The following is a 20,929-nucleotide window of genomic DNA, read 5'->3' on the forward strand; positions in this document are numbered from 1 at the left end:
GTAGTGTCTTTTATTTTATTTCTTGTATAAATTGCGTTAACTTTAAGATTTAATTATGGTTAGTATTTTCTAATTTATGTCTGTGTGTGTGTAATGAAATGTCATAAAGAGTATTGTCAAAGAAAGGATTGTAGGACCCCAGGAAGAAAAGCTTTTAGTTCATGCTGAAGCTAATGGGGATCCAAATAAAACAAACAAACAAGTTTACTTCAACATTTTTCCTGGGTAGGGGTTTCTGTAGAAACATTCAGGGGATGTAGCTCAGTGGTAGAGCGCATGCTTTGCATGTATGACGCCCCGGGTTCAATCCCTGGCATCTCCAACAAGTGTTCTATTACAACAGTCTGTTAAAGAGCTGCAAAACCTCTTATTCTGAAAGACAAAAGTATTAAAAGGCAATCTCCTTGTGTTCATGGTAATTAATGCAAAAATCAGTCTCAATGACCAGATGTGTTGCAAGATTTGCAGTGAACAGTGCATTGTCCTAATGGGGATCAAATAAAACAAAAACAAAATGCATTACCACTTTTGCATCAAGGAAATGTGATCAGTCAGTGACTAGAAGGGCAATGTTCAAGTAGTTTGTTTGGCATGTAGTGTTTTTATGGCAACACTGCCAGATTAAGCTGTCTGATTATATTGAACAACAGACTACTTTTGACGCAAAACATTTTACCAAAATTGGAAATTGAATTTTGGTAAAAAGGAAATGCAGCTTAGATTTGTCACTGACTTGAAAGACTAGGGTCAGGTAGATTGTCATGGGGTCTTTTCATGGCTCCACTGACAGAGTCAGTTTTCCGATGGCGTTCTTCTCTTATTCAATGATCTTAGGAAAATTAAAAGAAATTTGGAAACATTCAGGGGATGTAGCTCAGTGGTAGAGCGCATGCTTTGCATGTATGAGGACCTGGGTTCAATCCCCAGCATCTCCAGCAGGTATTCCTTGTCCAGTCTGTCAAAAAGCTGCAGAAGCTCTTATTCTGAAAGAGAAAATGAAACAATGCAGCGAGTATTAAAAGGCCATAAAGTGGATGATTAACTTATCAAGTGTCTAAAAACTCGGTGCACTTTACCCATGTCCTGCTTTACTCAACTATTGAAAAGGATTAGTGCATATTTGAATAGCAATCAAAAAGTTTATGAACATTTGTTCCAATAGGTCTGGCACTAAATTGCAGGTAGTTGTGGCCGAGCGGTTAAGGCGATGGACTAGAAATCCATTGAGGTCCCCCCGTGCAGGTTTGAAACCTGCGGACAACGAGAGGTGTTCCTCAAGAGTGGTAGCAAAGACAGTGTTATCTCAGAAGTAGTGGAAGCAACCCATCTCCACCAATGCATTTCACATCATTTATTTTCAGTCTGTGTTACAAGATTTTCAGTGAACGTTGTGTTGTCCAGCAGAAAGGCAACAGATGTGTTACTTTTTGACTATGATTTATAACATAGCAGTTCAATCATTTTGCCCAGGTTTGATTTCCAGCCACCACAGTTGCATTTACAGGTTTTGAAGTCATAAACAACATTAACATTACATGTTTTACCCAGGTTTCTTCTTTTATTCAGTAATATTTAAATTTCCTTGCGGAAGTCATCCCAAAAGGATAAATAAAGATAAGTCTAAGTCTATCTCAGAAAAAAGTTTTAAAAATCTGAAAATCTTCAGGGGATGTAGCTCAGTGGTAGAGCGCATGCTTTACATGTATGAGGACCTGGCATCTCCAGCACATCCACATCACCTTCAATGCCCCGTATCCACTCGTAGAGTAACCTGGCTTCAAGTATTTGCTGTATGGACTCAAACCTCGTTACAACATGCCATCCCGTCCACCGGGACTTCAGTGTACTGTTCCACCCCTTTAATACATGTCAATCAAGCTGAGCCTGTAAAGGCCACACAGTCTGATTAGTCAAGTGGAGACACCTGTGGGAGTGGAACATGGATGTGTAGAGATGGGATTTCAAACAATGCGCCTTTTTGACATGTCAAAGTAGGAAAAGCAAAGGTAGAAATAAAAGTGAATTATGGCTTAACTCAGTTTACATGTTTACACTGGACATAAGGCATTACAAAGTCAAGAAAGTAGGTGTTAACCTTTTCAAGTAACCTTGGACAAAGCATACTTCAAGACAGACTATAACTTTAGTTAATTAGAAATATTATCAAATTTTATTACCTCCACTCATGTAAGTTTTCCATATATTTGCTACTACCACTCTGATCATATTCCCTTCCTCAACACTCCATAAAGAAGCAAAGAACAATCATCAATGACAGAGAGCATATGAAGTGAATCATTACTCAGCATTACTCAGCTTCACACTCAGAAAGGAATATCACGACTCATCATCGTAGTCAGCAAGACCAAACACTTTAGAAACACATTCCTCAAGTCAGAAACTCTAGAAATGATCCCTGAAAGTATAGTCTTGGTTAGACTGAGGGGGGGAACTGCATCTCATTCACTGCAGAGTGATTGTCACTCAGGGTTCAGAGGGACAGAAGCTAATCGTTACGTGCTCCAGATGACTCTGAGGTGAGAAAATTTATTTAGATCTTTAAGAAGACCGATATGTAGATTGAATTAGATTTTCAGTCACTGTTGTCTCAATACTTCAGTGTCAGCCTACTTATTCTCTACAATAAATGCTCCAGTCCTTTCTTTGCATTAATACTGGTTCTTAACATGCTTCCACTGGCTCAGATTATGGAAAACCACAAAATAAATTACTATAGTTATGCGGACAACACACAAATTTACATAACCTTATTGCCAGGAGACTATAGTCCAATACATAAACGGACTAAGTGCATTGAACAAATTAACGGCTGGATGTGTCAGAACTTTCTGAAATTAAATGAAGGAAAAACTGAGGTGGTTGTTTTTGGAACAAAAGAGGAACGATTAAAAGTCTGCGCTCAGCTTCAAACAACAATGTTAAAAACAACAGACAAAGCCAGAAATCTTGGTGTAGTCATGGACTCTGACCTGAATTTTAACAGCCACATTAAGACAATTACAAAGTCAGCCTATCATCACCTTAAGAATACATCAAGGGTTAAAGGACTTATGTGTCAACAGGATTTGAAAAAAACCTGTCCAAACCTGCTGCTCTTGTCCTCACTAAAACCAAGAGACTGGATCACATCACTCCAGTTCTGAAATCTTTACACTGGCTTCCTGTGCTTCAAAGAATTGATTTCAAAGTACTCTTGCTAGTTTATAAATCCCTAAAAGGTTTAGAGCCAAAATACATTTCTGATCTGCTACTACACTATGACCCCCCCAGACCTCTCAGGTCATCTGGGACAGGTCTGCTTTCTGTCCCCAGAGTCAGAACTAAACAGGGGGAAGCATTTTAAGCTTGTTGCGTATTTCATTAGCATTGTGTTGGGGTGATGGGGGCAGGTGGGCTTGACAATTCCCCATTCCCCCAATTTTACCATCACTTTTTACTGACAAAATCAAGTCTTTGTTTTGGTAAAAATATTTTTTATCAAATGTTTTCTGTTGTCAAATTATATCTGAAAGCTCAATCGTGCCGTGGAGCCGTGAAAAGACCCCAAGCCAATCTACTTGACCTTAGTAATTGCCTTTCGAGTCACTGACTGATCACATTTACGTGATAGAAAATTTCTATTGAGAAGTTTTTAATGTGGCTCGTTGGTCTAGGGGTATGATTCTCGCTTTGGGTGCGAGAGGTCCCGGGTTCAATTCCCGGACGAGCCCTGAAGGGCAGGAGCTGTTACAATCCTAATCTATAATTAAAAATCCAGTTTAATGTTGAATTAGCCCAGATTAGGAACCGGGAATCAAAATTGTAGTACAGCATGTTGGCAATTTTTCATATCCTGCTTCAACTGCACGCAACAGAAAAAACTGAGAAAAAATAAGAGGAACAATGAGCAGAACATGGCTCTTCTTTTTCGTTCATTGCGTCTCTTCCTGTGAGAGATTTTTTTTAAATGTTCTAATTTATTCAATCTGTTTGATCCGTAGAACATTCCCCCCGCCTCTGATCAACCCATATCCATTGCTTGCTTAAAATAACATACCGGTTAAAGCCCCGCCCATTTCAAGACAACCCGACCCACTTCCGAGTTAAATCCTGTCAGAGCACAGATACAGATACAGATACAGATACAGATAATTCTGTACTCGCTCATCCTACCAGGTATTTTAAGATCAGAGGGTAAGGTCTTCAATCTTCTGAGGTATGATCCCATCCAGAACCGTGCCATAGCTGCAGTCTTAGGATTTCTGGATGGGGCCGTGGCTGCTGTTATGTGTATAGCTGTAAATCTGCTCTTCACCCGCTTCTTTGATATCTTTGATAGCAAGATCATTCTGAATCCTGTTGTAAAACCTTTGTCTTTCTTGGAGTATATCCACTCTAATACTTTCTTAAAAACACATATCTTTTGCTATGGTTAGTCCTCGCATCCAAACTACTCTGGCAGATGTAGTAGTGTTGATGTAGCCTTGGTAAATAATTAGCAGCTGGTAGATAAATCTCCCTATCAGGGAATCAAACCCCAATCTTCCGTGTGACAGGCAGAGGCAGTCATCCAAAGTTTCAGTAGTATAGTGGTTTTTGAGTTGGAACAAGTTGCACTATTTGAAATATGCCTTTGAGATACAAGAACATCTTCACTTGGGACAGCCACTGACTCCCAACCCGATGGGAACAATCCTGCGCTTTCACACTTGGATATGTTTTCAGTGACGATATGATCACCTACCTCAGGATCCCGAAGCGTTGGAAGACAGCAGGAGCGTAAAACAACTACTATGAGGCTAGGAAGTTGAGGTCCAGGTAATTCAATTCAATTTTATTCATTTAGTAATCAGGAAGCTCACACAAAAGATAGTTGCAAGGTCTACAAAATGTTTAACTTTGCAACCTGTAAGCTGTTGGAACCTTGGTTGCCACCTTCCATCAAAATGTGAATCACAGACTTTCCAGCCCCTGGGTAGAAAATTCAGAGCAGAGTGGCGCAGCGGAAGCATGCTGGGCCCATAACCCAGAGGTCGATGGATCGAAACCATCCTCTGCTAATTCATATGCTTTGTATCAGCAAGTATATTTCCAGTCTGTTTACATTTAATAAAGACTCTGTTTCTGAAATGAAATGTCTCCACCTGCTGAAGAGTGAACTTAATGGCATGTGAAGTTTAGTAGTTTCATCCATAAAAATGGAAACTACAGTACTCATACCCGCTGTAACACCCATAAAAACTGGAGCATAATACAAAAAATATACTACACTACAGTACATAAATACAAATGTACATTTAAAAACATGTACATTTAAAGTGCTTGTTGTGCTGTCTGATAGTCTGAGGTATAAAAGAGAGAGCATTTCGCTTAGTTTGTGTAACAGGAGGTCTTAGTCTACCACTACGTTCTATAACCCTACCAGTCAGATTACCACAGGAGGTAATATCTTCTGCAGCTCTTTTAAAGACTCTACCATAACACCTGCTGGAGATGCCAGGTCCTCATACATGTAAAGCATGAGCTCTACCACTGAGCTACATCCCCTGAAGATTTTCAGATTTTTTTTACTTTTTTCTGAGATAGACTTAGACTTATCTTTATTAATCCTTTTGGGAAGCCTCCCGCAAGGAAATTGAAATATCACTGAATAAAAGAAGAAACCTGGGTAAAACATGTAATGTTAATGTTGTACATGGCTTCAAAACCTGTAAATGTTACTTTGGTGGTTGGAAATCAAACCTGGGCAAAATTATTGCACTGCTATGGTATAAATCATAGTTGAAAAGTAACACATTTGTTGCCTGAACAAATGTTCATAAACTTTTCAATGGGTTAGTAGTAGTTACCAGACACGGTCAGAGTGCAAATCGTAGTGCCTCTCGTTGTCAGCAGGATTCGAACCTGCGCGGGGAGACCCCAATGGATTTCTAGTCCATCGCCTTAACCACTCGGCCACGACAACCTGAATCACAGTCCTATACCTGTTTGCATGGATGTTCATAAACATTTCAATTGGTTAGTAATACCAGACATGGACAAAGTGCAAATCATAGTCTGTGGATAGTTGTGGATGAAGTTTGATTGATATGCTCCCTTATTTGTACAAGAGCTATTTTGTAACAGAGATCTAATATTTTATCCAATCCGGTTGGGCAAATAACCTTTCTGCTTACTTCCTACTAGTGTCTCCATTTGAGATGATCTGAATGTGATTACAATGACATCCATCTTCAGTTAGTCTGTAGCATTCTCATGTTCAACTGCCCCAACAAGTAGCACTTACTGAATTCAACAGTCAAGTCAATGCTAAAGTTAGAGTAATAAGAATGACTTAGAAAACATTTCAGCATTGTTCAACCAGTAACAAGGGAGAATATCCTTTTTAAACATTTCTATAGGGAGGTCAGCAAAACCACCCGTCTGTCTGTACAGACTACAACTCAACCCTTTTTCAAACCTAAGCTGGGTGAGTAACGTTTCCAGATGTCTTTGTGTAGGTGTTGCAGAAATGCTGGAGTAGTGTGGATACGTGGCCTAAATAAAACAACACCTATGCGTTGTTATAGGAAAACGGTATTAAATGAAATATAGTCCAAGAAAGACAAAACCTTTACATAAGCATTGAGCATGTTCCTGCTGTCAAAGAGAGCTTTACCGTGACGTAGGATCACCTACCTCAGGATCCAGGAATCCACAAAAACAACAAATGCGGCTAAAGAGTTATGTAAACATTTGAATTAAAACATGTATGTGCATGAGTGAAGACAATGAAACCTGTACTCTTTCTCTATCTATGTTGTTTCTTCTTGCTGACATAGTGCCAAATGTTGTCCGGCTCACTGATGACTCGACTGAACCATTTAATTGTATTGGTTTCCAAACCGGGACCAGTTTCAGCAGGGTTTGATTTAAAGGAAATGGTACTCTTTAAAAGTGTTGGGGTTCTAGCGTTAAACTAATGAGGAAGAATCTGACAAATCTAAATCTATTTACCAAAAATAAGTCCAAGAACTTACTCTTTCAAACATTACACCTGTGTCTGTCAAGTCCTGACCATTCCCTGACCGGGAATTGAACCCGGGCGGTGGCAGTGAGAGCGCCGAATCCTAGCTACTAGACCACCAGGGAGTCACAGCTCTCCAATTCATCTTTGTAGATGTGAGTTTCCTTGTGTAAATATGAAAAGTGACGTGTAAAAAAAAAGGCTTTAAAAATGTTGGGAAAAACCCACGAAGATTTAAGAAGGAAAATCAGAGGGAGAAGACGGGGACCGATCGGTGGCAGAAGACGGGGACAGATCAGAGGGAGAAGACGGGGACAGATCAGAGGGAAAAGACGGGGACATATCAGAGGGAGAAGACAGGGACAGATCCGTGGGAGAAGACGGGGACATATCAGAGGGAAAAGGCGGAGACATTTCAGAGGGTAAAGGCGGGGACATTTCAGAGGGAGATTACGGGGACATATCAGAGGGAAAAGACGGGGACATATCAGAGGGAAAAGACGGGGACATATAAGGAAGAGAAAACGGGGACATATCAGAGGGAGAAAACGAGGACATATCAGAGGGAGAAGACGGGGACATATCAGAGGGAGAAGACGGGGACAGATCAGAGGGAGAAGACGGGCACAGATCAGAGGGAGAAGACGGGGACAGATCAGAGGGAAAAGACGGGGACATATCAGAGGGAAAAAACGGGGACAGATCAGAGGGAAAAGATGGGGACATATCAGAGGGAAAAAACGGGGACAGATCAGAGGGAAAAGATGGGGACAGATCAGAGGGAAAAGACGGGGACAGATTTGTGGGAGAAGACAAGGACAGATCCGTGGGAGAAGACGGGGACAGATCAGAGGACCAACCCAAAATCACAGAGACAGATCCTTTTATTCGTCCTTATTTCTTGTTGGAGAACAGAAGAACTCAGTTTTGTTTTTATTTTTCTGTTTGCGTCCGTTTTAAAACCTGAGCACCTTATTTAAGTTTTGTTGCATGAATGTTTTATTTTGAAAGAGTGTAAAACCACTTCCTAATAAAACAGGTTGAACTATCTGAGGTTTATTCATAAAGTGTGTGTGTGTGTGTGACAAAAAAAAATAATGATTCAGTTTAAAATATATTTTCATCCACAAATAAATTTTAGTCTTCAAAGCCTCGTAGTAACTCATAGTATAGCACGTCAAAATATTCATAAAAGAAATAGTATAGTATGTCGAAATAGTCCTAAAAAGTCATGGCATGACGTCTTGGAAATTCCTAAAAAGTCATAGTTTAGTATGTCAAAAAATTCATTAAAGTCACAGTATAGTATGTCAAACAATTCATAAAAGTCATAGTATAGTATGAGAAAAATTCATAAAGTGTCATAAAAATCAGAGATGGGAAGTAACGAAGTACAAATACTTCGTTACTGTACTCAAGTAGATTTTTCGGATATTTTTACTTTACTTTACTATTTATTTTTGTGGCGACTTTTTACTTCTACTCCTTACATTTTAACACAAATATCGGTACTTTCTACTCCTTACATTTTAAAAATTGGCTCGTTACTTTCGTTTTGTATAAGAGGTTATGTCGGAAAATAGCGTGGACACGCGCCACACACCGCGAGCGGGTGCGCGCGCTACACGGAGAGAAAAGTGAGATGAAAAGGAGACAATCTGTCCGGGGGATATCAGCTGAGATTGTGTGTGTGCGTCTTTGAGAACTGTAAGTCGTACAACTCATGTTGTCAGTTCACTTAAGCCTGTTACTGGTCTATAGTTCTTCACATTTACAGTAAGTTAGCTAGTGGTTTTGGTGTGGTCTTCACCTGTTAGCTAGTTTGCACGTTGGTCTTAATGAAGCATCAGCACTTTCACAGCTTTATTCGCATGAGTTTTTTTTTTTTTTTGACCAAACTTCAGATACTGTAATTCAATTGACAAGTGGATAGAAACTTAGCTAGAGAGAAGTTGTCTCCGTCTGTTTTAACAGACACACCTGGGGCGAAGTTGGAAACCAGAATCAGCTTTAATCCAGTCCTAATCTAGTCCTCAACTTTCACATTATTTCACTGGAGTTATCCTTATTATTGTTTACGTCATCAATATTCAATATTTGAGCACACACATACATGTAGATTCATTTCCATGTTAGGGGGAAAGATTAAAAATAGAAACTGGATCTGTGAATTCTCACAGAATTACAACTGAATTCATATCTTGCTAATGAGTCAAAATCTTATTAACCTGGAGTCCCAGTTTCTGTCATAATAATCATATATGTTATGTTGTAAGCCTATTGGCAGACATCCATTTAAAATGTAGCCTTTGCCATATAAAGACATGTCCTCCATGTCCACTGAAGTTTCTCAGCGTGCTCTCTAGTAACATTTGAGTGCTCCAGGTAGCTTTGCATAAAAAATTTGCAAGGCTACTTTTACTTTTATACTTTAAGTAAATTTCCAAGCCTGTACTTTGTTACTTTTACTTGAGTAAAGAAGTTTAATCAGTACTTCCACTTTTACCGGAGTATTTTTTAACGCAAGTATCTGTACTTCTACTTAAGTACGGAAAGTGAGTACTTTTGCCATCTCTGATAAAAATTCATAGTATAGTATGTCAAAAAATATATAAAAAGTCATACTATAGTTTGTTGAAATATTTATAAAAAGTCATAGTATAGTATGTCAAAAATTCATAAACAGTCATAGTATAGTAAGTCAAAATATTCAAAAAAAAAGTCACAGTATAGTATTTCAAAAAATTCCCAAAGTCATAGTATAGTATGTCAAAAAATTCTTAAAAAGTCATAAAAAGTCATAGTATAACATGTCGAAAATTCATAAAAGTCATAGTTTAGAATGACAAAAAAAATCATGAAAAGTCATAGTATAGTATGTCAAAAAATTCATAGGATTGTATGTATAAAAAACATAAAAATTCATAAAAGTCATAATTAAGTATGTCAAAAAAATCATAAAAGTCATAGTATAATATGTTGAAAATTCGTAAAAGTCATAGTATAGTATGTCAAAATCCCTAAAAAGTCATAGTTTAGTATGTCAAAATCTTCATAAAGTCATAGTATAGTATGATGAAAAATGTATAAAAAGTCATAGTATAGTAAATTGAAAAAGTCATAGTATAGTATGTTGAGAAATTCTTAAGTCGTAGTATAGTATGTCAAAAAAATCATAAAACTCATAGTATACTATGTCAAAAATTCATAAAAAGTCATAAAAAGTCATACAATGTCAAAAAATTCTTAAAAAGTCGTTAAAAGTCATAGTATGTCAAAAACATAAAAAGTCATACTGTAGTATGTCAAAATATTTATAAAAATTCATAGTATAGTTGTCAAAAACATAAAAAGTCATACTGTAGTATGTCGAAATATTTATAAAAATTCATAGTATAGTTGTCAAAAAATTCATAAAAAGTCATAGTATAGTATGTCAAAATATTCCTAAAAAGTCGTAGTGTAGTATGTCGTAACAAGTCCAAATTTATAGTTCTTGTTGTAAACCAAGAAGAATCTAAAGTCCTCTGGAGAATACGGGCATTGATCCCGCTACCTCTCGCATGCAAAGCAAGCGCTCTACCATTTGAGCTAATTCCCCTTTTTAAAAAAAAAGTTATAGTATAGTATCTCAAAAATTCACAAAAATTCATAGTATAGTATGTCCAAAAATTCATAAAAATTCATAGTTTAGTATGTCGAAATATTCATAAAAGTCATAGTATTATATGTTGAAAATTCATAAAAGTCATAGTATAGTATGTCAAAAACTTATAAAAATTCATAGTATAATATGTCAAAAAAATCATAAAAGTCATAGTATAGTATGACAAAATATTTTTAAAAAATCATAGTATAATGTGTCAAAAAATTCCTAAATGTCATAGTATTGTATGACAAAAAATGTATAAAAATTCATAGTATAATTTGTCAAAAAATTCATAAAAGTCAAAGTATAGTATGTCAAAAACTCAAACAAATTAATAGTATATGTCAAAAAAATCATAAAATTCATAGTATAATATGACAAAATATTCATAAAAAAGTCATAAAAAGTCATAGTATAGTATGTCAAAATATTTATAAAAATCATAGTATAGTTGTCAAAACCATAAAAAGTCATACTGTAGTATGTCGAAATATTTATAAAAATTCATAGTATAGTTGTCAAAAAATTCATAAAAAGTCATAGTATAGTATGTCAAAATATTCCTAAAAAGTCGTAGTGTAGTATGTCATAACAAGTCCAGATGTATAGTTCTTGTTGTAAACCAAGAAGAATCTAAAGTTCTCTGGAGAATGCGGGCATCGATCCCGCTACCTCTCGCATGCGAAGCAAGCGCTCTACCATTTGAGCTAATTCCCCTTTTTAAAAAAAAGTTATAGTATAGTATCTCAAAAATTCACAAAAATTCATAAAAAGTCATAGTTTAGTATGTCAAAATATTCATAAAAGTCATAGTATTATATGTTGAATATTCATAAAAGTCATAGTATAGTATGTCAAAAAATTTATAAAAATTCATAGTATAATATGTCAAAAAAATCATAAAAGTCATAGTATAGTATGACAAAATATTTAATAAAAATTCATAGTATAATATGTCAAAAAATTCATAAAAGTCATAGTATAGTATGACAGAAAATGTATAAAAATTCATAGTATAATGTGTCAAAAAATTCATAAAAGTCATAGTATAGTATGACAAAAAATGTATAAAAATTCATAGTATAATTTGTCAAAAAATTCATAAAAGTCAAAGTATAGTATGTCAAAAACTCAAAAAAATGGGCGAAGTGCAAATTGTAGTGCATTGCCTGTGTGGATCCTCATGGAGGCAGCTTGATTGATTGATATGCTCCCTTATTTGTACCATTATTATTATATTACCAAGATCAAAATTTTTTTCTTTTTCAGAGATCTAATATTTTGTCAAATTGGGTTGTGCAAGTAACCTTGCACAACTGCTATTGTATAAATCAAAGTTAAAAAGTAACATCACTCAAAGAAAGCTACTCCGTTGGCTGGGAATCCAACACCGGTCATTTGCTTGGAAGGTAGCTACGCTGACAACTAAACCACCATCACTGGACAATGTAATGTTGACTGCAAATCTTGCAACAAATCTGGTCATTGAAACTGATCTTTGCATTAATTACCATAAACGCAAGGAGGTCACTACAACCCACAACATCGTGCTATTCAACTTTGCTCAAATCCTTCTCAGTTGCTGAGTAAAGCAGGACATGGATAAAGTGCACAGAGTTTTTAGACACTTAATAAGTTACTCATTATTTCAGCTTTTCCTTTCAGAATAAGAGCTTTTGCAGCTCTTTCACAGACTGGACAATAAAACCAGTTGGAGATGCCAGGGATTGAACCCAGTGCCTCACACATACAAAGCATGCGCGCTACCACTGAGCTACGTCCCCTGATCATTTTTAGCTTTTTTTTTTTAACTTTTTCTGAGATCATTGAATAAGAGTATGTAAAGTATGTAATATTTATGTTGTATATGGTTTCAAAACGTGGCGGTGGCTGGAAATTGAAGCTTGGCTATGGTACAAATCTAGTCAAAAAGTAACACATCTTTTGCCTTTCTGCTGCACAATACAACACTCACTGCAAATCTTGCAACACATCTGGGCATTGAGAAATGCATTGGTGGAGGCAGGTGGCTTCCAGTACCTATGAGATAATACAATATTGTTCATGAAGCCACAAACTCTGTAGGGTGTTGTTTTAAAGCCCCAGATCCCTAACAGGGAGTATACTTCCTTCAGTGTTCAGTTAATTTTCTGATCAGTTAAGATTTCTATGGGGACCATAGAAATCATGATTGTACTTTTGTTTTTGAATGGTACATGAACATATTTTAAAGAGTGGTTTTATATCTGTGCTGCGAATTTTGACAAACTTTTTTGATCACTTGTGGTATTTCCATGTAGTCTTTGGTCTTGGACAGTTACCTTGTAATCTAAAACTGTATATCCTATTGTCTCTGGAACAATAGTTGGCAGTTGGAGGAGTAATGGCTCTTTACAGTGAATATGCAAAAGAAGATGTTCACAAGTTCAGCCCAGGTAAATGCTCAGCCCATATTCACACAGACCTAAACCTACTTACTTATTGCTGGTAACAGTATTCTAAAATCAATGCCAGAGAAAAATGATAAAGTGTGATAACATTTTTTAATAGTAATATTGGCAGTTTTTAAAAAAGTATTGGCTTTTTCCTTGCAAAGGTTTTTTTTCCAATAACATTAACAAGCATACCATTAGTTACGGTGCCTGTGTTTGTCACGATGTGGTGATATGATATTTGCAGGTAGTGTGGCCGAGTGGTCTAAGGCGCTGGATTTAGGCTCCAGTCTCTCTGGAGGCGTGGGTTCAAATCCCACCACTGCCATTTGCATATATTACACAGCTAGAAGCCAACCAATGTGATGTCTTATTGCTGTGTCATTTGGGCTGAACTTGGTGAAGTAACTAGAATCATCCATCAATCACCTTGCTGAGATTGTTTCTTGTTAACCTGAGGTTAAACTATTGGTGAAACCTTCCTTTCCAGCACTTTGGAGTAGAAAATCAACAAATAATTGTCATAATTAATCGTGATCTCCATATTGATCAAAGTAATTGTTGTTATCATTTTGGCCATAATCATGCAGCTCAAAGAGATTTTATCAAACCAGGTTGGGCAAGTAACCTTTCTGCTGACTTCTTGTAAAAAAAAAAAAAAAATAACACAACTCAAAGAAAGCTACTGGGTTGGCTGGGAATCAAACCCAGGTCAACTGCTTGAAAGGCAGCTATGCTCACCACTATACCACCATCGCTATGCTATATAATGTTCACTTCAAATCTTGCAACACATCTGGGCATTGAGACTGAAAGTGCACTCTATCACTGAGCTACAGCCCCTGATGAGTCAGAAATTCCCTCCAGGGGGTCCTGTGTTTCCACATTCACAAGAATGGGAAGTGCATGAAAATGTGCTAGCTCCCTTCGATAGCTCAGTTGGTAGAGCGGAGGACTGTAGATGCATACATCTGAACCCAAAAGAATATATAATAATATTTCTTGCCGATACATAACAAGAAACAAAAAAAGAGGTTTGGGACACCCATATTTTGTCGCCTAATATGGGTGTCCTGAAAAACAACAGTTCTGTGCGAATACAATCAGTAATACATTTCCTTATGTGCAGTGCCCCCAGAGGAAAACCAACCGTAGCTTGGAAAACAGTTTAATCTTAAACCTAGTGGACCTCAGGCAGACAGTTGGAGCTCTTACTTATTTCTGAATCTGCCCTCCTTGTGTCAAGTGTCTTGACCGGTCATTCTATCTTAGCTGAAAAAGAACATCTAGTCTCTTGGATAGGCTATGGTCTCGACCAGGGACCTGCTATGATAAACACAGCTTTAGACAACTGTTTCTGTCAGACTTTATGCCATTTGTCCTAGGAGGACAAATGCAAAGACATAACAAATTCAGTTTTCTTCTACAAGGAGAAGACACTGAGGAAAGATACAGAAGTCATATACTCTGAGAGGCATTGGAGATCTTATTATGAATAATTTATATGAAAATTGGTTAAATGTAATTTTCCATTACAAGTAACTGTTTGAAAAAACAAAAAGAATTGTTATTAAGATGGAGGCAGATGAAGTGTTTATGACCCATCAACGATGACAAAAGGATACATCAGTTGTCGGGGGTCGGATTTAAAGGAAATGGTACTCTTTAAAAGTGTTGATGTTCTAGCGTTGAACTAAAGAGGAAGAATTTGAAAAATGTAAGTCAACTCCAAGAACTTACTCTTTCAAATGTTACGCCTTTATCTTTCAAGTCCTGACCATTCCCTGAGCAGGAATTGAACCCGGGCCGCGGCGGTGAGAGCGCCGAATCCTAGCCACTAGACCATCAGGGAGTCACGTCTATCAAATTTATCTTTGTAGATGTGAGTTTCCTTTTCACTTACTGGAATGACTCATAGTGTTTTAGGCAAGGAATGGTTCCTGGCTAGAACTTCAGAAGGCAGGACATGACAGATTACACATCTGTCACATAGTCAGTTTGCATTCTTAAGCTATTGACATTATTGTCCTATTGTCCTTGCCGCTACAGGGGTCTGGCCTACTGATGCTGGGAATAGACCAGCCCCTGGGCAAAAGAGATGGCATGAGCTCTATCTAAAGGTACATGTTTTTTTAACAACTATCAACAATAAATTAATGTCATGTGACATACTGGTGCATTTTAATTTTGGTTAATTACAGATAGAGAAGTGTCCACTCCAGCAGCGGGGGCAGATGTCTCTTTTTGGTGGAGCACAGGTCTGCACGTGTGGATTTCACACTAAGAAGGTAAAGTTCATTGGGATACTTAAATGATAGAAATATACTAAAGATGCAACCATAATCTATGTTGTTAAAATTGACTTATATTTGTGGCTGTTGATTTCTTTGATATTTGTATTAGAAAACTAATGTGCAGACAGCCACACCTGCTGCTGCAGCTGGCCCAGCTCCGTCAACTGCTGCTGACCCTGCTGCTCCAACTGCTGCTGACCCTCTGCTGGTCCAGTGCAACCCAAATTATCCCTTGAAATGGTACCCAGCATTACTATTTAATGATAAATAATTTATATTACATTACATTATAATTTATTCTTTAATATTCTTCTCAGTAATGAGGGAATGCAAAATGTTAACAAAGTACAAATTTAATTTCAGCAGGAACAGAGACCAACAGCCTAAACTTTCAGCTGTTTCTGCTTGAAGGTCTGAGCAGGTGGAACCAGGACCGGGCTGCACAGTCTCTAACCACCAAACCCTCGCATCTCCTCAGCTACTCTGGAGACCTTGTCCAGTCGGTCAACACCAATAGTCTGAAGATGCTTGGTCGGAAGTATGTTCCCTTTTTCCAGCCCCCGCCCCAATACACCGGTATGTTAAACATCAACAGACTGGAAGTAGACATAATGGCAATACAAAGCATACCAGTTAGCAGAGGATGGTTTTAATCCATCAACCTCTGGGTTATGGGCCCAGCACGCTTCCACTGCGGCATTCTGCTCTGCTAGTCAAAAAACCAGGAGCTGGAAAGTCTGTGATTGACATTGTGAGGGAAGGTTTTGGGAAACCACAGTTCCAACAGCTTACAGGTTGCAATGTTAAACATTTGGTAGACCTTGCAACTATCTTTTATGTAAGCTTCCTGATTTCTCAGAGATTGATTATTCATTGGCGGGTGTTTTAAAAACAGGGCATTGTGAGTACAGATATAAACAGTAAAGGCAAAATCAGTAAGGAGTCTACCAAGTTGTGCAGGAGCGGGAACCAGTGAGTCCAGTTGGTGGGCTGGCTTTTGACAAGCCCTCAAAATGTTTGGTGCAACATGAATCATTCGGCTCTCCGACAAGGGGTCCGTCTGTCCCAACTAACGTTTTGGTTCGGAGCCGCGACACTGGAAACGTAACACTAATCTACTATAGAAGTCTGCGTCTGATCCAACGTCATTTCCACTGATTTAACTGTTCTTGGATACACAGAGTTTGTTTCTACTGCACGTGACGTGCAGGTCTGGCCAGTTTATCAAACTAACGAGCTGGCCTCGCTAGTTGACCACAACCTTAAATTTAGAGGAAGCAACATGCAGTCACTGTTGTTCACGTTAGCCTGGATTGATTATTATATGAATCCAATAATGTCATGCTAGTCCTCCAGCATATTTCTACCTAATTTCCCTCTCCAAAATCACTTCAGAAGAGTAACGTTAGTCACAGCGCTTACTTGCGTGTTGTTATGTTGATATGAAAGTAAATAAGGTGCAAATGTGAAAGCGCGTATAGATGCAATGTGAGCACTTGTAGAATATGATTTGAGAACTTGTTTAAAAAAATCTGTACTCGTACTTTATTTAATTATTTTTCACTTTAGTCACTTTTCCACAGCGGCGAGACTGCACCCTCGACTTTTGCAACACTTCTTGCGATACATTTTGTGCAAAACTAAGTTGTACCTGTGGACTTAGTCTGTGGAGCTCTGCGCCAACAGGATGGGGGGGGGGTTCTATCCCCAGATGAGGGACAATTCTGTCCGGCTTAGTCATGTAGTATGAAAGCTAGCATAAGATTACTAGCATCCAACCTGCTTCTAAATACTGTAAATACCTTTTAATTATCTCAACACTTTTTAACAATTAAACTGAAACACTGGCGCTCCAGGTCCTGCAGACGCTAACGGTCCGTTGTCAGTGGGGCTCGGCCAGCAGGGAAACATCGCTAGAAAGCTCCGCTGCCGACCTCGGGACACGGAAAGCTCCAGACCCGGTAGCAGCGGCACAATCCCCCTGGAGTCCACCGCCAGTGTTGGTGGAATAGCAAGCTAGAGTTAGCAAACTAACCAACCAGCCCGCTTAAAAAAAATAATAATAATTTAAAAGGCACGCATTATACCCACTGATGGTGGTCTGTCCGTGGATGCAAGACCTGGAGCTCACTGCCAGTGTTTCAGTTTGAGTGTTTAAAGTGTTAGGATAATTAAAATGTATTTATTTAGAAGCGGGGTTAGTTTGCTAACGCTAGCTTGCTATTCCACCAACACTAGTGGTGAGCGGGTCTGGAGCTATCCATGTCCGTCTGCAGCTGCAGGACCTGGAGCTCAACGCCAGTGTTTGAGTTTGACTGGTAAAAGTGCTGAGATAATTAAAAAGTATTTGTTTAGAAGCAGGCTGGCTGCTAGTTAGCTAACGCTATCTTCCATGCCACACAAATAAGCCGGACAGAGTTGTCCCTCACAGAAAAAAACACAGGTAAAATTAAAAGACACTGCATAAACTTTGCTACTGTGTTTATTTAAATATAGATACACCTACATGTAGGGTGACGAGATTGCAATATAAGCCTATATATTAATAGTAGGAGTATCCATATGTCAAGGGTGTATATTTTCATTAGGCGGTGCAGTACAGTCCGATCCAGCAGGGGAGAGTTCTAGCCCGACCAGGCTCCTCTCTTTACATTGTAAGCCGCACTGGGTGTCCAACCTAAAATAATAAGAGGCAACTTGGTAGACTCCTTACTGATGTTTATATCTGTACTCACAATGCCCTGTTTTTAAAACACCAGCCAATCTCAAGTCTTACATGTGAATAATCAATGTGTGAGTAATCAGGAAGCTCACATAAAAGATAGTTGCAAGGTCTACCAAATGTTTAACTTTACAAGCTGTAAGATGTTGGAACCTTGGTTGCCACAGCTTCCCAAATGTCCCCTCAAAATGTCAATCACAGATTTTTCAGCCCCTCAGTGTTATTAGCAGAGCAGAGTGGCGCAGCGGAAGCATGCTGGGCCCATAACCCAGAGATCGATGGATCGAAACCGTCCTCTGCTAATTCATATGCTTTGCATCAACATTAAAACTGTTTCCAGTCTGTTGATGTTTAACAATGTGTTTGTTGCTACAAATGTCTCCAGCTGCTAAAGAGTAAACTTAATGGTGTGAAAAGTTTATTTCATCTATAAAAATGGTAACTACAGTGCTTATGCCTGGTGTAATACCCATAAAAACTGGAGCATAATACAATAAATATACTTCACTACAGTACATAAATACAGTAAAATAGAAACTGGAAAACCTGACATTTAAAGTGCTTGTGGTGCTACCTGATAGTCTGAGGTTTTAAAAGAGAGATCATACCGCTTAGTTTGTGTGACAGGAGGTCTTAGTCTACCACTACGTTCTATAACCCTAACCAGTCAGATTACCACAGGAGGTAATATCTTTGCGGCTCTTTTAAAGACTCTACCATAATACTGCTGGGATGGCAGGTCCCATACATAAAGCATGCCTCTACCACTGAGCTACATCCACTGAAGATTTCAGATTTTTTTACTTTTTCCGAGCTAGACTAAGACTTATATTATAATCCTTTGGGATGACTCCCGCAAGGAAATTGAAATATCAATAATAAAAGAAGAAACCTGTGTAAAACATATAATGTTAATGTTGTTTATGACTTCAAAACCTGTAAATGCAACTGCGGTGGCTGGAAATCAAACCTGGGCAAAATGGTTGCACTGCTATGGTATAAATCATAGTCAAAAAGTAACACATCTGTTGCCTTTCTGCTGGACAATACAACGTTCACTGCAAATCTTGTAACACAGACTGAAAATAAATGATAAGAAACGCATTAGTGGAGATGGGTTGCTTCCACTACTTCTGAGATAACGCTGTCTTTACTACCACTCTTGAGGAACACCTCTCGTTGTCGGGAGGATTCAAACCTGCACGGGGAGACCTCAATGGTCTATATTAGTCCATCGCCATAACCGCTCAGCCACAACTACCTGCAATTTAGTGCCAGACCTATTGGAACAATGTTCATAAACTTTTTGATTGCTATTCAAATATGCACTAATCCTTTTCAATTGTTGAGTAAAGCAGGACATGGTAAAGCGCACCGAGTTTTAGACACTTGATAAGTTATCATCCACTTTATGCCTGTTAATACTCGCTGCATTGTTTCATTTTCTCTTTCAGAATAAGCTTCTGCAGCTTTTGACAGACGGACAAGGAATACGGCTGGAGATGCTGGGGATTGAACCCAGTCCTCAAACATGCAAAGCATGCGCTCTACCACTGAGCTACATCCCTGAATGTTTCCAAATTTCTTTTAATTTTCCTAAGATCATTGAATAAGAGAAGAACGCCATCGGAAAACTGACTCTGTCAGTGGAGCCATGAAAAGACCCATGACAATCTACCTGACCCTAGCCTTTCAAGTCCGTGACAAATTCTAAGCTGCATTCCTTTTTAAAACCAAAATTCAATTTCCAATTTTGGTAAAATGTTTTGCGTCAAAAGTAGTCTGTTGTTCAAAATAATCAGACAGCTAATCTGGCAGGGTTGTCATAAAACACTACATGCCAAACAAACTACTTGAAATTGCCCTTCTAGTCACTGACTGATCACATTTCCTTGATGCAAAATTGCTAATGCTTTTGTTTTTTTGTTTTATTTGATCCCCATTAGGACAATGCACTGTTCACTGCAAATCTTGCAACACATCTGGTCATTGAGACTGATTTTTGCATTAATTTCCATGAACACAAGGAGATTGCCTTTTAATACTTCTGTCTTCAGAATAAGAGTTTTGCTGCTCTTTTACAGACTGTTGTAACAGAACACTTGTTGGAGATGCCGGGATTGAACCCGGGGCCTCATACATGCAAAGCATGCGCTCCTACCACTGAGCTACATCCCCTGAATGTTTTTTCTACAGAAACCCTACCCGGGAAAAATGTTGAAGTAAACTTGTTTGTTTTATTTGGATCCCACATTAGCTTCAGCATGAACTAAAGCTCTTTTCTTCCTGGGGTCCTACAATCCTTTCTTTGACAATACTCTTTATGACATTTCATTACACACACACAGAACATAATTTAAAACTACCATAATTAAATCTTAAAGTTAACGCATTAATACAAGAAATAAATAAAAGACACTACTCCGAATAGATAAATCAATTTAAGAAATAAGATACCAAAAGCCCTATATAACAAACTAATTTTAAATTACATATTTAATTCCTTTGAAATAAATATGTCTTAAGTGATTTTTTAAACCATACTGAGAGTTGTGTTTGATAGTCGTTGGGAGAGAGTTCCATTCACACATCGCTCTGTACCCGACAGAACGCTAAATTGATTTAGTTTTCACTTTAGGTAAAATAAAACTCGCTCCTACTGCACGCCTCGTTGGATAATGATGTGGAGCAGTACTAAAGGATAGTTTTCTGTTTGAAATAAAGGTGTTTTGTTTGTTATAACGTTATGTAAAAAAACATTAGCAATACACAATCTATTTTTAACTTTAAACCATGAGAGTTGTTCATGCATGTTATCAACATTTT

At 38.0% G+C, this 20,929-nt stretch overlaps 9 non-coding genes across 9 annotated transcripts; 4 read left to right on the forward strand and 5 right to left on the reverse strand.

Annotated features, from left to right (window-relative positions):
• Positions 1-250: 250 nt before the first annotated feature.
• trnaa-ugc (transfer RNA alanine (anticodon UGC)) lies at positions 251-322 on the forward strand. The gene has a single exon. It is a non-coding gene; the product is annotated as a tRNA-Ala (tRNA).
• Positions 323-863: 541 nt separating this feature from the next.
• trnaa-ugc (transfer RNA alanine (anticodon UGC)) lies at positions 864-935 on the forward strand. Its single transcript has one exon. It is a non-coding gene; the product is annotated as a tRNA-Ala (tRNA).
• Positions 936-2,212: 1,277 nt separating this feature from the next.
• Positions 2,213-2,432, reverse strand: LOC116679211 (small nucleolar RNA U3). Its single transcript, XR_004329465.1, has one exon. It is a non-coding gene; the product is annotated as a small nucleolar RNA U3 (small nucleolar RNA).
• A 1,227-nt stretch (positions 2,433-3,659) lies between these two features.
• On the forward strand, positions 3,660-3,731 carry trnap-ugg (transfer RNA proline (anticodon UGG)). Its single transcript has one exon. It is a non-coding gene; the product is annotated as a tRNA-Pro (tRNA).
• A 2,152-nt stretch (positions 3,732-5,883) lies between these two features.
• trnas-aga (transfer RNA serine (anticodon AGA)) lies at positions 5,884-5,965 on the reverse strand. The gene has a single exon. It is a non-coding gene; the product is annotated as a tRNA-Ser (tRNA).
• Positions 5,966-11,299: 5,334 nt separating this feature from the next.
• On the reverse strand, positions 11,300-11,372 carry trnaa-cgc (transfer RNA alanine (anticodon CGC)). Its single transcript has one exon. It is a non-coding gene; the product is annotated as a tRNA-Ala (tRNA).
• Positions 11,373-13,333: 1,961 nt separating this feature from the next.
• Positions 13,334-13,415, forward strand: trnal-uag (transfer RNA leucine (anticodon UAG)). Its single transcript has one exon. It is a non-coding gene; the product is annotated as a tRNA-Leu (tRNA).
• A 6,185-nt stretch (positions 13,416-19,600) lies between these two features.
• Positions 19,601-19,671, reverse strand: trnaa-ugc (transfer RNA alanine (anticodon UGC)). The gene has a single exon. It is a non-coding gene; the product is annotated as a tRNA-Ala (tRNA).
• Positions 19,672-20,209: 538 nt separating this feature from the next.
• On the reverse strand, positions 20,210-20,281 carry trnaa-ugc (transfer RNA alanine (anticodon UGC)). The gene has a single exon. It is a non-coding gene; the product is annotated as a tRNA-Ala (tRNA).
• Between the last annotated feature and the right edge of the window lie 648 nt (positions 20,282-20,929).

This window comes from Etheostoma spectabile, unplaced genomic scaffold (assembly GCF_008692095.1).
Source record: "Etheostoma spectabile isolate EspeVRDwgs_2016 unplaced genomic scaffold, UIUC_Espe_1.0 scaffold00009857, whole genome shotgun sequence".
Lineage (NCBI taxonomy): Eukaryota > Metazoa > Chordata > Actinopteri > Perciformes > Percidae > Etheostoma > Etheostoma spectabile.